This window comes from Phoca vitulina, unplaced genomic scaffold (assembly GCF_004348235.1).
Source record: "Phoca vitulina isolate PV1807 unplaced genomic scaffold, GSC_HSeal_1.0 scaffold38, whole genome shotgun sequence".
NCBI classification, from domain to species: Eukaryota; Metazoa; Chordata; class Mammalia; order Carnivora; family Phocidae; genus Phoca; species Phoca vitulina.
Genome location: NW_022589741.1, coordinates 639,500 through 645,417, shown reverse-complemented (window position 1 = coordinate 645,417; position 5,918 = coordinate 639,500).

Genomic DNA, 5,918 nt, shown 5'->3' with positions numbered 1-5,918 from the left:
GGTTAGGCCAAATATGGATTTTAAAATAAATATATTGTATATTTTATACCCACTTGCTTTATCAGCTCTGATTAATATCATGAATTATAATGTATACTATATAGACTTGATTTCCACAGATGGATTATATTCTAAGAACGTTTGCCAGTTGGTTGCTGGGAATCAGAATGAACTTACCCATCAAAAGCAATGTAAGGAATAGTTCTCAATCCCCAAATCAGCATGTAAAACTTATTTGATTTGTAGGGCAGCTGCAATATTAGTCAGGAGTTCTGTGTTGGAGACCCCAACCCTCACCTTAAAAATTATGCTGGGGGGCGCCTGGGTGGCTCAGTCGTTAAGCGTCTGCCTTCTGCTCAGGTCATGATCCCAGGGTCCTGGGATCGAGCCCCGCATCGGGCTCCCCGCTCTGCGGGGGCCTGCTTCTCCCTCTCCTTCTCCCCCTGCTTGTGTTCCCTCTCTCGCTGTGTCTCTCTTTGTCAAATAAATAAATAAAATCTTAAAAAAAAAATTATGCTGGATTACAGAGAGTGATGCCAGCAAGGGGAGGTTCTTCAAGCAAGCCAGACTCCTTCTCCTTGATGGGCACTCTTGAGCAGTCCCTCTTCAGGACAGAGGCTCTGCTGCTGCCCATGGACCCAGGCAGAAAACTGGCACGTCCTGTTGGGTATGAAAACCAGTGCTGACTTGGTGAGGGGACCCCTTGCCCTCCGGAGTGCCAGTCTGACTTTAACTGACTTGGGATCTTTAAAGTAAAAAGGTTCCAACAGGGGCAGGACTAACAGGGCATCTGTGAGTCAAAGCAGCTTGTGGGAACGGAGACTCCCCTTGAACACACCGTGGTCAGTGATAGGCCTAGAGTGACCCTCTCTCCCATGTTACTTCCTCTTGTACTTGTTACTTCCATCTTGGTCAGGTGTCCCACCTGTGGTTTTCCTCAGCACACATGGATGACCCGGACTGGCACCCTGAGCCGCCATGGCCAGGTCCACATGCCTGCCTCCTTCACGGGGCTCGGTGGTTCTCAATTCCCGAGTTGATGCCTCAGCTCTACCCCTGTCCAGTTAAAGCAAAATCTCTGCGGGTAGAACCCACACAGCAAGGCCTTTTAAAAGCCCCCTAAGGTTAAGAAAACAATCCCATTTATAGTTGTACCAAAAAGAATGAAATACCCAGAAATAAACTTAACCAAGGAGGTGAGAGACCTGTACTCTGAAAACTATAAGACATGGTGAAAGATACTGAAGATGTCACAAACAAATGGAAAGATATACCATGCTCATGGATTGGAAGAATTAATACTGCTAAAAAATGTCCATGCTACCCAAAGCCATCTACAGATTCAGTGCAATCCCTATCAAAATACCAATATCATTTTTCACAGAACTAGAACAAATAATCCTAAAATTCATATGGAACCACAAAAGACCACGAAGAGCCAAAGCAATCTTGAGACAGAAGAACAAGGCTAGAGGCATCATGCTCCCTGACTTCAAGCTCTATTACAAAGCTGTCATCATCAAGACAGTATGGTACTGGCACAAAAACAGACACGTAGATCAAGGGAACAGAACACAGAGCCCAGAAATAGACCCTCAACTCTATGGTCAACTAATCTTTGACAAAGCAGGAAGGAATGTCCAATGGAAAAAAGACAGTCTTTTGTCAACAAGTGGTGTTGGGAAAATTGGACAGCCACATGCAGAAGAATGAAACTGGACCACTTCCTTACACTATACACAAAAATAGACTCAAAATGGATGAAAGACCTAACTGTGAGACCTGACAACATAAAATCCTACAAGAAAACACAGGCAGTAATCTCTGTGATGTTGGCCATAGAACATTTTTCTAGATATATGACCTCAGGAAAGTGAAGCAAAAACTAAAAAAAACTATTGAGACTACACCAAAATAAAAAGCTTTTGTACAGCAAAGGAAACAATCAACAATACAAAAAAGCAACCTATGGAAGGGGGAAGATATTTGCAAATGACGTATCTGATAAGGGGTAAGTATCCAAAATATATAAAGAACTTCTACCACTAAACATCAAAAAACCAAATAATCCAATTAAAAAATGGGCAGAGGACCTAAATAGACATTTTTCCAAATAAGATATCCAAATGGCCAACAGACATATGAAAAGATGCCTAACATCACTCATCATCAGGGAAATCCAAATCAAAACCCCAATCAGATACCACCTCACACCTGTCAGAATGGCTAAAATTAACAAGTCAGGAAAGGACAGATGTTGGCAGGGATGTGGAGAAAAGGGAACCCTCCTACACTCTTGGTGGGAATGCAAGCTGGTGCAGCCACTCTGGAAAACAGTATGGAGGTTCCTCAAAAAGTTGAAAATAGAACTACTCTACGACCCAGCAATTGCACTACTAGGTATTTACCCCAAAGATACAAATGTAGGGATCCAAAGGGGTACGTGCACCCCGATGTTTATAGCAGCAATGTCCACAATAGCCAAACTGTGGAAAGAGCCAAGATGTCCATCGACAGATGAATGGATAAAGAAGATGTGGTACATATATACAATGGAATATTATGCAGCCATCAAAAGGATGATATCTTGCCATTTACAACAACGTGGATGTACCTATTATTCTAAGTGAAATAAGTCAGCCAGATAAAGACAAATACCATATGATTTCACCCATTCCACCATTCCATATGTGGAATCTAAAAAAACAAAAGAAACAGGCAAATAAAGAAACAAACCAAAAAACCCAGACTCTTAAAAACAGAACAAACTGATGGCTGCCGGATGGGGGGTAGGGGGGGGATGAGTGAAATAAAGGGGATTATAACTTCCAGTTATAAAACACATAAGTCTCAGGGCACCCGGGTGGCTCAGTCGTTAAGCGTCTGCCTTCAGCTCAGGTCATGATCCCAGGGTCCTGGGATCGAGCCCCGCATCGGGCTCCCTGCTCAGTGGGAAGCCTGCTTCTCTCTCTCCCTCTCCCCCTGCTTGTGTTCCCTCTCTCGCTGTGTCTCTCTCTGTCAAATAAATAAATAAATTCTTAAAAAAAAAATACATAAGTCTCAGAGATAAAAGTAGGGTACAGGGAATAGTCAATAATATGATAATAACATTGCATGGTGACAGATGGTGATTGCACTCATCAGGGTGAGCACTGAGTAACGCATGGGATTGTTGAATCAATATTTGTGCACCTGAAGCTAATATAACATTGTATAGTAATTACATTTCAATTAAAAAAATCTTTAGTAAAAAAATTTTTAAGAAGCCCCCAAGCTACTTTCCTAGGACGCCTGGGCGGCTCAGTCAGTTAAGCATCTCCCTTCGGCTCAGGTCATGATCTCAAGGTCCTGGGATTGAGTCCCACATCGGGCTCCTTGCTCAGTGGGGAGTCTGCTCCTCCCTCTCCCTCTGCCACTCCCCCTGCTTGTGCTCACTCTCTCTCCCTCTCTCCCTCTCTCAAATAAATAAATAAAATATTTACAGGGGAAAAAAACCCAACTTCCCTAAACCAGGAGCTCTTTGGAAGTAGGGCACATGTCTGCTCATCTCTGGTATCAAGGGAGTCAATAAACCCGTCAGAATCCTGCCTGGCATGCGTTGGGCTCGTCATAGCTCAGCGGCTCTTAGTGGTTGGAGTGGTAGGCCCAGTCACTCCCCGTTGGCCCCTGCAGCTCCGGACCGGGCGCCTTCCCGCCCAGCGAACTTGCACAGATCTGGCTACGCCTGCTCATGACAAGGAGAGCGGGAGGGTTCAAGGGCTGGGCGCCTCCATGGACTTCCACTGCGAGTCTGAGTCACCCCAGGGAACCCGTGGGCCCGCCGTGCCTTCCAGAGCGCGAGCATCTTGCTGCGCTGTGTGTACACAGGTTAAGGAGTTTTTGAGAGTAAGTTTGGCTCTCTGTGATTTTTACTGTGATAAGTTCATGGGCGTCGAAGTCTGGCTCTGCCCAGTACCAGCTGGATGGCTCGGAGTGAGTTTCCTTGCGTCCCTGGGTCCTGTTCCTCTCTCGAGAGTTCCGCTGGGAACCTGGCCGCACCCAGTCGTACCCCTCTGCGACCTGATGGCGCCGACTCCCCAGTCGCCCCTGACGCCCCTGGCGACCCTGCCCAGCCCAGCAGCGAGCGCCCCACGAAGCCTCCGCACCGCCGGCAGCCGAGCGCTTGAGTGTGTGGTCTTGGAAACCAGGGGTCACGGTCCTTTGAGCCCAAAGGATCAGCACTCTGCTCCCCCAGAGACCATCTCCTTGTTCCGCGGAGCACCCGGGAGTCCAGCTCAGGCTGTGGGCGGGTCTTTCCGCTTTTTAAGAAAAAAAGGACTATCTGATGTTTCAGGCAGCCTGGTCCTTGTCCTGCTCAGGGGGTGTCGGCCTGGCAGCTCCCGGGGACGTCGCGCAGATCCCCGCTGTGCGCCTGGCGGGTGGTGTTCTGGTCGTGGCAGGGCCAACGGCAGGCACCGGGCCAGTTCCTGCCCGGGGTGACGTCACAGTTGGCCGGCCCCTCTTGTGACTCAGGTGGTCGTGAAGGGGGTGTGGGAGGGACCACGGACAGAGCGGCTGATGGGGTCTGGCCTGCACTTACAAATGGCGAAGACCTTTGAACCCGGGGCGCCTCCCGCAGTGCCGCGTGTCAGTTTGGGCTTCTCCGGGTGCTTTGGCTCTGGATTCTGAAGGGGCGTCGACTGGTCTTGTCAGTCGTGCTTGCCTGGGTGTCGCGTGAGGGTCGGATGGGGTCGCTCTCCAGGTGCCCGCCACGGCCTGTCCACACCGCTCGCCCCTCGTGAGGACGCGGCTCAACAGAGCATCTGCGTTAGCCGACTCTCAGTCGGGGACGCTCCTCCCGAACCTCCCCCTGCTCCTCTCACAGCCACAGCCCTGCCCGGAGCCCCCCCACCCCGCGCCCCTCACGCAGCCGGGCCTCCCGGGGCAGTGACCTCGCGCCCCCGCCGGCCGCCGTCAGGACCGAGCTGCCCCCTCCGGCCACCCCCGGGCTCCCGTCACGGTGCCCCGGCCACGGCGGCCCGTGCGCGTGGTTTCTCCAGGGCTGACGGAAGCCCCTGTCCCCGGAGGCTGCGGGGGACACGCCGTCCGCTGCCCGCACCGGTCCTCTCGGTCCCGGCCTGTGTCCTGGGAGAGGCGCCCTCGGGCCGACCGGGGTCTCTCCCGCGCCCCCGCGGCTCCCAGACTCTGCAGGCACCAGCGGCGGCCACGCTCCCGACCACACTCCCGGGGACTGTGGCCTCCGTCGGGTGGGGCTCCCGGCGAGCCGCCGGCTCCGTGAGGCAGGGAGGGCCGCTGTCCTGTCACTGCGGCGGCCCCGCGCCCACCGCCCCGCGCCCAGCGGGAGCCGCCCCCGCGGACGGCAGGCGGGCAGCCACACGGTGGGCCCGCCCTCCCTCTGCGACCTCCTGCCGCCGCCTCCGGATACGGCTCGGGCTCCCCTGCACCGTCCCTCCGACCCGCCGCCCGCCTCCGCGGGAGGGAGGGTGCCGGACACCCGCCAGCCGCGCCCCCTGCGGCCCCTCGGCCACCTGCCTCCACGGCCCACCGCCGGCTGCCGCCTCTGCGGCCACTGGTCTCCGGAAGCAGGGTCGGCCGAGGCGGCTGGACGCGGGCGACGGTGGCGGCCGTGCGCTTGGCACCGGCCCGCGGCTCCCGGCCCCGCGGTGCACACACCCCGGCCCCCGGCCCCCGGCCCCGCCGTGCACACGCCCCGGTCCCCGGCTCCCGGCCCCCGGCCCCGCCGTGCACACGGCTCTGTCCGCGCCGCGGGGGGTCTGCCTTCCGCGCTCGCGCCGCGCACTCCGGCCTCGGCTCCCCTCCGGCCCCGGCTCCCCTCAGGCCTCGGCTCCCCTCAGGCCTCGCCTCTCCTCAGGCCCCGGCTCCCCTCAGGCCTCGGCTCCCCTCAGGCCCCGCCTCTC